The following is a 12,186-nucleotide window of genomic DNA, read 5'->3' on the forward strand; positions in this document are numbered from 1 at the left end:
ATATGTGGAATCTAAAAAACACACACCAAAATAAACAAATAGAACAGAAACAAACTCATAGATATAGAGAACAAACTGATAGTCACCTGATGGGAGAGGTTTGGGGAGATGGGTAAAAAAGGTGAACGGGATTAAGAAGTACAAATGGCCAGTTATTAAAAATAGTTATGATAATATCAAGTAGAGCATAGGAAATATAGTCAATAATATTATAACTATGTATGATGTCAGATGGTTGCTAAACTTATTGGGGTTATCACTTTGTAAGTTATATAAATGTCTCATTATTATGTTGTACACTTGAAACTAATATAAAATTGTATGTCAATTGTAATTGAAAAATAAATTTTAAACTGATAAGAACCAATACTACAATTGATCTTAGCCAAAACGCTGAGATATCAAATAAAATATATTTGATAACTTCAGTCTATAGTATCAGGAAAAATGATTAGGAACAACTATAGGACAGCCTAATCACCTGTTCACTAATTTCTTTTTATGCTGACAGAAAAAGTATAAGGATAGACAGTTGTATCTATATATTCTAACTAGTAGCCTGGTGCACGAAATTCATGCACATTAAAAGGGAATTAATTAGCGGAGTTATTTTAATATTGCTATTTGCCCTTTCTCTATAATAGAAGTGTGAGAGATGAAAGGAAATTAGTAAAATGTATATGAAAATAATATATAAATTTATTAATAAATAAACAGTAACAAAAGGATATAACAACAACAGAGGCATGATATAAAAATGACAAAAACATGATATGAAAACAACAAAAACATGATATAAAAACAACAGTGATGCAAACAATGACTGATAAAGTGATTAAACTTATTCTAATATCTCCCTGTACACCACATTAAGAGTGAAAACACTTTCAGAGTGCTTGACTAATTTCCCTTGTGATGAAGTATTTAGAACTTTAACTGTAACATCATATGCTCTTCAAACTCGAGAGAAAGCAACATATAACTGACCATGTGCAAAAACGGGTTCAGGTAGGAATATGCCTACTCTGTCTAGAGTTTGTCCTTGTGATTTATTAATAGTCATCACAAATGCTGGCATTACAGGAAACCGTCGTCGAATCAATTTAAATGGGAGGCCAGTGTCAGATGGGGACAAATGAATTCTTGGAATCAGAACAGCCTCTCCCTCTGCAGATCCTGTTAATACTTCAGCTTCGATAATGTTAGGTCGTAATCTTTTGATAATAAATCTGGTACCATTATAAAGACTCCATTTACTATTGAGATTCCTCAATAGCATGATGATTGCACCCACTTTCAATTTTAATTTATGACACGGCATTCCCGAAGGAGTAATACTATTAAGGGATTTGATGGGAAAATTTTCCTTTTCAGCATCATCTGTGGAATCAATGGAATCATCACTCAAATATGTGTGAAAATCTCCATCGAGTATATCCAAAATTTCTTCATTTAATTTTTGAACATGCTCAGTTTTTGGACAAAGAATTACACATTTAGATATATTTTTAATATTATCTATAGATATAGTATTTCCAAAGGTACCTTCAATAATAGAGTCATTAGAAATCATTTCACAGGGGATTTCAATAATATCCATTCCTAAATGAAAACTGCTATCAAGTTTGCCATCTCCAAGTTTTACTAACCATCCACTATAAGTAGAATCCTCTGATCTCATACTTATTTTAAGAGACAACTTTCTGAAACATCCCCAAACATTGCAGTACTTTAAACTCGTTTGTACTATGGCCGATCACATAGCATGCAGTACAATACTGAGACATTGTCGAAAATCTCCTCCAAGAAGGAGAACTTTCTCACCAAATACAACATTCAAATTTCTCTTAGTAATCTGTCTATGGCGTTTATAGCATGACTGGATGCCACGGTGCATTCATCAATAATGAGAAGTTGAGCCTTTTTAATGGTTTTTGCAACTTCACTCTTCATATTGAGTCTAGAAATTGAAGTTTCATTTAATGGAATCAGTAATTTATATTGGGAATGAAAGGTTCTTCCACCGAGAAGTAAATTTGCAGCAATTCCTGTAGACACTGTGGGTAAAACAGTACCACCACAACCTCTAATATAATGTATTAAAACTTTATACAGATATGAAGGTGAATAGGATTCCTAGCTGGCAGGCCCCTGACAGCAAGCTGGCCACCTGTGGATTCCGTGAGGAATGGGGCTCCCTCCTCCCTCCTGTCAGGGTCCAGGGTGGAGGTGAATGGGGTTCCTGGCTGGCAGGCCACTGACAGCAAGCTATCCCACAGCAGATTCTGTGAGGAATGGGGCTGCCTCCTTCCTACTGTCAGGGTCTGGTTTGAAGGCTGGACTCAGTACTTCCAAGCTCTGCTCCGAGGGCAGGTTCAGTACTTCCAAGCTCTGCTCCGAGGGCGGGTTCCTGCCTGAAACCTCGCCCTCCGGGAAACAGCTGGGGGAGGGCACAGCCGTTTCCAAGACGACCCCTGCAGGACTGACTTCCTTCCGCTTGGTCGCGCTTCTGGACGTGATGTTACACCCAGGGTTTTTATATAAGTAGATGCTAGGAGATAAAATAAATACATGCAGAGTGAGGACAGTAGAGCAGAGAGCAAACTAATCCATTGACTAAATATGGACATTGCTTTTTCTAATTCACCCATTACCAGGAAGGCCTGCTTAATAAATAACCATAGTGTTAAATGAATAGGTTATTATCCCATTTGATAACAGTGATGAATTGAGAAGCACTACAGCCCTGGCTGGTTTGGCTCAGTGGATACAGTGCTGGCCCACAGACTGAAAAGTCCTGGTTCGATTCTGGTCAAGGGCACATGCCTGGGTTGTGGGCTCATTCCCTAATAGGGGGCGTGCAGGAGGCAGCCAATCAATGATTCTTTCTCATAATTGATGTTTCTATCTCTCTTTCCCTCTCTCTTCCTCTCTGAAATCAATAAAAAAGAAGTACTAGGAAGTGCAGTTATACGGCTACTTAGAGAAAAGGTAAGGTGATTAAAATAAAACATACTACAGCATGCTTAGAAAGTACTTTAATTACACTATGGATTATAATACAAATAACTAATAACAAATGATACACTACTAAGAAAAAAGAAATACCATAACCAGGAAAAAAACAAACTCAATAATTTCTTTTAATGTTAATCCTAAGTAAACTTTATTTTTCCATTATTGAGCTACAGGAACCATGCCACTAACAATCAGCATCAATGAAGTCAAGCTTCTTCAGACACAGTTATCTATCCCAGCTCCACCAGACTCAATAGTCTCACACTTTCTGAAAGCACAGTAAGGAGGAAGTTCTCTATACTGCTCATATCTGATAGGAATCAGGAACTGAATTTTCCTAGACTATCCAGTGGACATGTTTATCTCAGCTATGTTGCAAAGGACAAATCTGGTGCTTAAAGAAATCAGAAACTTTAATTTCAAAATGAACCACATGCCAATATAAACCATGCAGCAGGCAAATGAAATGTTTTTGAAACTTCTTTCTAGGAACTGCTTCATAGTGTGCCTATGAGCAAAAGAATTAAACATAGCCTTATAATACCATTTTGTGAAGAAGGGTAAATATGTGAGAGAGGTAGACAGACATGGGAGTTAGACTATAATTAGGTGATTTGCCTTTTCCTGCCTTAAGAGACCTGAGGTAGAATGCTCCTTTTAGTAATGGTGATTCACAATGCAGTGATTTTCAGAGTCTGTGTTGGAATGGGGCCAGATAAAATTCTAAAGGGCCTTATGTGTGTAGCATGAAAAGCCCCCCAAATCCACTCATTGGGGAATTTTATTTTAATTTAGCATATTTTCCAGTTACAGTTGACATTTAATATTATATTAGTTTCAAGTGTACAGCCTAGTGGTTAGACATTTATATAACTTAAAATATGATTCTCCTTGGGGAATTTTAATATGAATGATCTCTCACAGCTTCTCAGCTGGCTGAAATACTACCTAGCTTTCTGGGTTGCCTCCATAAAGATTTCTCTGATGGTTTTTATTCTTATTCATCAACCATTCATCCTTTCTCTGAATTTCTACAGAAGTTATAGAGCCCATACCACTTAACCTCTCTTAATGATTAGACTTAATGAATGGTATAACTAAAGAAGGTATGGGGAAGGGTAAATATATGAGAGACAAACAGATAGACAAGGGAATTGGAGTATACTTAGGTTGTTTGCTTTTTTCTGCCTTAAGAGACCTGGGGTAGAATACTCCTCTTAGTAATGGTGGTTATAAGGTGTTAGAATATACCAGAGTAAAATACTCAGCCTCTCTGATTCCATCTTGTTCAAGCGTGCTTTGTCCTATGGCCTTCAGGCTAATAGCTTCTGCTTAGTCTTGCATATACTAGTAAACATGCTAATCATTAGGGAAATTATGCTTGTGACTTGAGTTTTACAAAAACAAGCCCTTATCAGAAAGTGCTTCTCCGGAGGGGATAAGCAGAGTATGTATGGTTCACCAAAGATTGTTGGAGACTTGTGACAAGACTCACATCAACTAGGATCAACAGATTAAGCACAATATTCCCCTACCTCTGCTAGCACCAAGATGTCTGCAATTGTTAATCACCTCTAGACCTTCCCATTTCCTCTACCCTCAACATAAAAGAAGCCTGAACTCTATACTTTCTTAAAATGGAGTGGAGTCTTCTCAAACAATAAACCTTGCCTTACTCCAAACACTGAAATTTTGAGTTTTGGGCCTTTTGATATCATGGATTGGTTGGGTGCATGGATTTTAATTTGTGCCCATGTGCCCCCAGTGGGCAAGTAACTCACTTATTCTGATTCCCATATGTTAAATGAGCATAATAGTAGTAATTTTACCTGTCTCATCAGCTAAAATGAGGTTCAAATAAGATGATTCTTGCAAATGTATTTTGGAAACTCAAAGCATTTACCAACCACATGCTGTCTAGTGTTTTAAGTTTAGTTGTTTCATTGACATTAACAGGTTTTTTCTCCAATCTATAATAATAAAAGCGTAATATGCTAATTAGACTGGACAGCTGAACGACCTTCTGGACGAAGCCAGGGCTGCAAGGGCCGAGGCAAGCCACCATGGCTGCAAGGGCCAAGGCCCTTGCACGAATTTTGTGCATCAGGCCTCTAGTCTATAATAATAAAAGGGTAATATGCTAATTAGACCAGACATCATTTCAGACGTCCTTCCTGATGAAGCCAGGGCCAGAGGGAAGCTAGCCAGGTTCTTGGTGCCTGCGGGTGGCCCAGGGGAAGACAGCTGGGGTCCCAGGTGCCTGCAGGCAGCCCGGGAAAAGCCAGCCAGGATCCTGGGTGCCTGCTGGTGGCCAGAGGATGGAAGCCAGGGTCCCAGGTGCTGGAGGGAAGCTGGTGCCAGTAGCCGGGGGAAGGAAGGCCTACTCTTGGCACAAATTTTTGTGCCTTGGGCCTCTAGTATGATTATAAGTACCTTGAGCATAGAGATCAACTTTAATGTTTTTTTCTATCTCCTTATAGTGCTATATATATGATAAATATTTTGAGAATTTATTGTTTTTACTATTATCATTTACCTTTATATAGTGCTTCACAATTGCCAAAGCATTTTCACATACATTATATCCATTGTGTACCTCCATTTTTATATGCCAGAAGACTGAAATTTCAGGAGACAAAGTGACTTTTCCAAGGTCATGCAATTAGTGGAGTCATTAACACTATCACACAGGTCTGCATATTTGCAGTTTATGGCTCCTTTCATTGTATGATTAGACTTTTGTAATCTGGGTACTACCAAAGAGGTATTGTATTGCAGGTAGTTCATGCAGTTCTGGTTGTAGAAGGAATTTGACTTTGTAAACCATGTAAGTCCTCTGGGAGTGACATTTACTAATTCTCTACATTACAGCAGGCTGCAGTTTTTCCATTGACAGCTTTTTTCTCCATTATAACATCAAGGGTAGTTAGTACATAGCACATGCCCAGAGCGATGTGTGGTTTGGGGCTTCTCCGTTTCAATGTATCCAATTCTTAACTTTTGAGATTAGGTATTTTCCAAGGTCTCTGTGGGGCTGTTCTTTTTTTTTCTCTCTCTTCTACTGCTGCCTACTTTTTGTACTTGTCACTGTGAGCTAGAATTCCCACCAGAAGGTAACCAAGCAAGGGTGAGAGAGGGTGACTGATTTCAGACATAAAATGTAATATCTTTTCACCACATTGCACAAAATGTTTTAGACAAGAGGTTGAAGTTATTGGACAAATATGCATTTTTAAATTATCTAGATATTTCCCCCTCTGTATGCTCCTGGTCCTAAGTGAGTACTGACTGTGCCATCCAAATTAATCCCAAATAAATGTAAGTAGTAAATGAAAAACATTATATCCTAATTATTATAATTAAAATCTAAATTTAGGTCAAATGTGCTCTTTAAATCATGCTAGAGTTTGATAGGAATAATAGTAATAGTGATTCAGTGGGCTACTGAGAAGTCCTTCACACAATTATCATCAATTTCTATAATGATTTTGACATTTCATCAAAGCTCAAGAGGAAATCAGCAATTATGTATTAGACTTTAAAAATCACAGCATGTCAGAATGTACTCAAGTGACTACAAATGAAATACATTGGAAAGAAACTGCAGTGGGTGTGCATCACAACTAAAATTAGAGTAAGTGTCAATATGTCAGCTGCAAAGTGACAGGTCTTACACAAGGTGCTTAAGGTTAATGAGTGATATTTTATTTGGCCAGATTGACCAGAAAATTTTGAAGATGTGAGCTCAGAAAAGCACTACATAAAACAAGAGTAAGCTAATGTAGTTGAAAAAGTAGTAAAATTGTATCAAAATATTGTTAGTAATAATAAAGCAACTGTTATTTATTTGGTACATACAATAGGCCAATGGGCCAGGCTCTGTACACTAAAGCATGAATCTGTGTTATCTCTTCTGTCTTCAATTTAACCTTAAGAGGCTGCTCCATTTACTACTGGCAAACAAAGGCTCAGGGAGTGAAAAGTTGGGATTTGAATCTAATACCTACCACATTTCAGAGCCCAGTCTTCTAACCTTCACCTATTATAAATAGGTCTTGTGTCAGATCTAACATTTACTGCTATGTGACCTTGGAGAAAACACTTTTCCTCCCTGGAAATTTATCTATATGTAAAATGAGGAGACTTGACTATGGGCTTTCTTATCTGTAAAGTCTTTTACAAAAGAATCCTATATAATAAAACCCTAATATGCAAATTGACCAAACTGCTGAATGACCAGTGGTTGCTATGTTGCACACTGACCACCAGGGGGCAGCGCCAGCCCGCCAGCCAAGGCAGGTGCCAGCAGGGACCCCTTCCATCACTCTGCCTGCCAATCGCTCTGCAGATGGCCCTGATCACTGCCCAGGCCTAGGGACCCTACCCTATATATTGGGAACAGTCTCTTAGATTTAAAAATTAAACCTGGCAAGGCTACTCTAACACTGAAAAAACAGGATGATGCAGCGATGGCATGCCAGGACTCTGGCTTGCACATTTTGTGGTCAGCCCTGATTCTGACACTTATAACTGTGTGACAAAGCCAATTACTTAACTTCTCTCTGCTTCAGTTTTCCACCCATAAGATGGGGAAAATGGCACTACTGCCTCAGAAGGATCATGTTATGTACTACTTTTTATAATCAGGGCAAAAAAAATGTAGCTGCCCATACAACAGCAAGATGCTTGTCACCTGTATGAAAAGTATGGTCACTGGTGCATGCAGTGTCCCGAATTGTGAGAGGGATGTCCAACTGCTGGTTTAGGCCCAACATCCCCCGAAGGGTCCTGGATTGTGAGAGGATACAGTCCCGCCCCCCCTCATGCACAAATTTCATGCACTGGGCCTCTAGTAGGCATATACACTCTTTAAATGGGATAATGTGCTGTTGAGAAGTGGCATGGGTCGGGCGGGGGGAGCTAATATGAAAAGGAAGTGTAAGCTAAATAGGAATTTAGAGCTTGAATGGGCACTCTTCCTGTGATGTAAGCACCTCCTCTACTTCCAACCAATTTATACTTTTCTCACCACCCTTTTTTTTTTAGATCCTCACCTGAGGACATGCTCATTGATTTTAGAGAGAGGGAGAGGGAGAGACGAGAAAGAGAGAGTTTGATGTGAGAGAGAATATCTGTTGGTTGCCTTCCATGCTCACCCCAACCAGGGATTGAACCAGCAACCCAGGCATGTGCCCTTGTTATCAGGTGCATGGGTAGAATTTCTCTGATGCTAGTCAGAGTGGAGTTCTTATGATATCTTGAGAAAAGAATTTTCTAAGACTCTCATGGGAAAATGAGATGTGGTAGAAAGGATTATTCATGTGAAATTATATCCCTTGGTTTCCAAAGTCCCATGTTCTTTAAACCAGTCCTGGAAAATGTGCAGCTGGGGCTTCAGCAGAGCTTTCAGCAAAGCCAGTGTCCAACATTTTGGTTCCATGGTGGAGGTAAGTCCAGCACAGCATCAAGCTAATTTTAGTCCATTATGTGGAGTCCACATGGCTGTGGGCCATGTGGGTTGAATGCAGAGCATGAGAGCACACCCCCTGCAATGAAAGTCCCAAGAGAGCAAGAGTGCCAAGAGAGTGAATTCTCTTTGTTCACTTATGTATCTCAGATTTCGTGCCCTTGCAAGTGGCCACACCTTTTCTGGCCAATGCCCTGTACCCAGGTGAGACTGACAAACAAGCACCTTGCCACTCACCCAGACCTTACTGGGCATGTGTCTATTGTCTAGTTCCTTTCCCCCAGTGATCTGCAGGGAACAGACCTGAAGAGTGTTAAACTGCAGCTTCATAGCAAAGCTGTACAAATGGCATGCCTATATGATCTGGCCTTCCGTTTGCTCCTTTCCTAGTAATCCTATATAATAAAGAGCTAATATGCAAATGGTCATCATGCCCTCACGCCATAACGGCTCAGACACTCAACACTGGGGAGAAAGGAATGGGGAACAGCCAGGCACAAATGAGCTTGTGAGAGAGGAATGGGGACCAGCCAGGCTTTGGCCCAGGAGAGGGACAAGCTGCACGTCCCGCGTTCCCAGGCACCTGTGGCTGCGCCTGTGCCTACAGCCCAGTCCAGGAGAGGGACAAGCCACATGCCCCAAGGTCCCCAGGGTCCTGGGCACCAGCAGCTGCATCTGCGCCTGTGGCCTGGAGAGGGACAAGCCGCCCGCCCTGCGGTCCCAGGCACCAGCAGCTGTGCCTGTGCCTGCACCCTGGGAGAGGGACAAGCCACCCATCCCGTGGTCCAAGGCACCTGCAGCTGTGGCCTGGGAGAAGCTGCGGCCAGACCGGGCAAAGCTGGCCTGTGTCCTGGGTGTCTGCGGCCAGCTAGAGGGAGGGAAGCCCAGGTCCTGGGTGCCTATGACCAGCCCAAAGAGGGAATCCTGGGTCCTGGGTGCAGTACAAGGCAGAGTTGGTTAGGAGTGATCAGGCCGGTAGGGGAGCAGTTAGGGGCAATCAGGCAGGCAGGCATAGGTGCTTAGGGGTGAGTGGTTAGGAGCCAGCGGTCCCAGATTATGAGAGGCAGTTGGACATCCCCCGAGGGATCCCTGATTGGAGAGGGTGCAGGCCAGGCTGAGGGACCCCTCCCGTGCATGAATTTTGTGCACTGGGGCTCTAGTTAATTAATAACTGAGTTTATTATAATAGTACTAGTGGCCTGGTGCACAAATTTGTGCACATTGAAAGGGAATTAATTAGAAGAAATATTTTAATATCACTATTTGCCAAGTCCTGGGTTTGGGTATCTGGCTCTCTCCTCCCTCCTGTCAGAGTCTGTGATGGCGCCCACGGGGACACAGCAGCAAAGCCGGTGCCCCGCAGGGCTGCAGAACTCCCCAGAGTCCCAGAGTCCCGCAGCCCCACGGGGCTGGTGCCATAGGGGACACAGGGCTGGTGAGGGGGATGAGAGTGGTGGCCTGGCCCTAAGAAAACTGCCCTGGACCTCCCTGGGTTACCTCTGGGTTCCCTCGTGAAAAGGGCCAGAGGTTTCGGGGCTGAGTGCAGAGCCAGCGGCGCCAACGGTGGAAGAAGCTGTCATGGCTGGCTCTTTGCCTATCATGGCAGCAGGACTGTGGCAAACAACAGAACATGCCTTGGTGGGAATGTCTCTATCAAATGAGCTGGGTAGGGGCTGTTTTAGAATGTGGCTGCCTTGCTACCAGGGTTCCACATTCTGTTGGGCTCCATTGTCAGGAAGTGAGGTCACTGCTCTTGGGTGGGGATAAACTCAGGGTAGGGGACCAGGCAGTGACCAGGGAGGTTTTCTGTCATGTTCATACCCCAGGTCAAGGCTGGGGGGTGGACGTGGAGTGTAGGCAGCCCCCGCTCAGGTTTATTCAGATACTGGAGCTGAATCTCATTTCCCCCGGGTGGAGGTGGAGTGGGGGTGGTGCCTTTTGCTCTGATGTTTAGCCCATGGGAGTCCCACAGCCATGTGGGGTGACTCCCCCAAGTCCCGGCGCCCTGCGTGACTCCTGCCATGCACCTCCTGGTCAACTTCCCTCCAGTGCCCTTGCGCATGCAGCATCAATCCAGCCCCGCCCACCTGCGTGCACCCGCTGTGCGTAAAGCCATCTTGTGATGGCGTGAGGGCATCAGGGGTGATGGTGTGAGGACCCCCTAGGCTTTTATTAGTAAGATTACCCTGACCAGGAATTGAACCTGCAATCTTTCACTACACAGGACGATGCTCCAACTGAGCCACACCAGTCAAGGTCTCACCACTCTTCTTTTTTTTTTTTTAATTTCATGCTTTTGTTTTTATTGTATGTAGTCCAATTATAAAATATCACATCATATTTTAAGTATACAAGTTCACAATTTTAGTTTTATTTGAGTTTTCACATTTTACAGAGTTTGATTAAAATCACCCAAAAATATTAGTTTTTTTTCCCTTTCGATTTTTTTAACATGGTTTATTTTCATTCTGCATTTCTCCTTCATTTTTTTTAATTAAGGTATTACATATATGTCTTTATCCCCCCATTGCTTCCCCCCACCCCCCACTCTTGCCCTCACTCCCCCCGCTGGTGTCTGTGTCCATTGGTTAGGCTTATATGGATGCATACCAGTCCTTTGGTTGATCTCTCCCCCTTACCCCCACCCTCCCCTACCTTCCCTCTAAGGTTTGATGGTCTGATCGATGCTTCTCTGTATCTGGCTCTGTTTTTGTTCATCAGTTTATGTTGTTCATTATATTTCACAAATGAGTGAGGTGATGTGATATTTATCTTTCTCTGACTGGCTTATTTCTCTTAGCATAATGCTCTCCAGTTCCATCCATGCTGTTGCAAATGGTAAGATTTCCTTCTTTTTTTTTACCACAGCATAGTATTCCATTGTTTAGATGTACTATAACACTCTTCTTTGTTATTCTGGGTTTTAGAAAGTTCTAGAGGGAGGGAAAAAAGTATTTGGACATGAGAAGAGAAGATTCTCTTTTGTCTTTTCCTCTTATTAGCCAGAACACTAGCCTCTAGAGTTGAACACATCTTAATGGCCTGAATCTGAAGGAATGAAGACAAGGAGATAGCCCTACAATGAGAGTCAAGAAACAGGCAGTCACCCAGGGCCTAGCCCAGCCGTGGGCAAACTACGGCCCGCGGGCCGGATCCGGCCCGTTTGAAATGAATAAAACAAAACAAAACAAAAAGACCGTACCCTTTTATGTAATGATGTTTACTTTGAATTTATATTAGTTCACACAAACACTCCATCCATGCTTTTGTTCCAGCCCTCTGGTCCAGTTTAAGAACCCATTGTGGCCCTCGAGTCAAAAAGTTTGCCCACCCCTGGCCTAGCCTGTTTGGCTCAATAGATAGAGTGTTGGCCTGCTGACCGAATGGTCCCGGGTTCCATTCTGGCCAAGGGCATGTACCTTGGTTGCAGGCTCCTCCCAGGCCCTGTCCCTGGTCAGGGCTCGTGCAGGAGACAACAAATCGATGTGTTTCTCTCACATTGATAATTCTCTCTGTCTTTCCCTCTCTCTTCCACTCTCCCTAAAAATCAATGGAAAACTATCCTAGGTTGAGGATTAAAAAACAAAACAAACAAAAAACCTGGCAGTTAAGAAATGCTGATGTGAAGGCAAAAAAAAGTATTTTCTTTCTTCCCTTTCTTCAAAAAAATTTCAATGTAATTTAAAAATGTGTTGTAATAT

At 42.2% G+C, this 12,186-nt stretch overlaps 1 pseudogene; it reads right to left on the reverse strand.

The window, feature by feature from the left end:
- Positions 1–289: 289 nt before the first annotated feature.
- Positions 290–402, reverse strand: LOC111824108 (annotated as a pseudogene).
- Positions 403–12,186: the final 11,784 nt, after the last annotated feature.

Source organism: Myotis lucifugus, unplaced genomic scaffold (assembly GCF_000147115.1).
Source record: "Myotis lucifugus unplaced genomic scaffold, Myoluc2.0 scaffold_927, whole genome shotgun sequence".
Lineage (NCBI taxonomy): Eukaryota > Metazoa > Chordata > Mammalia > Chiroptera > Vespertilionidae > Myotis > Myotis lucifugus.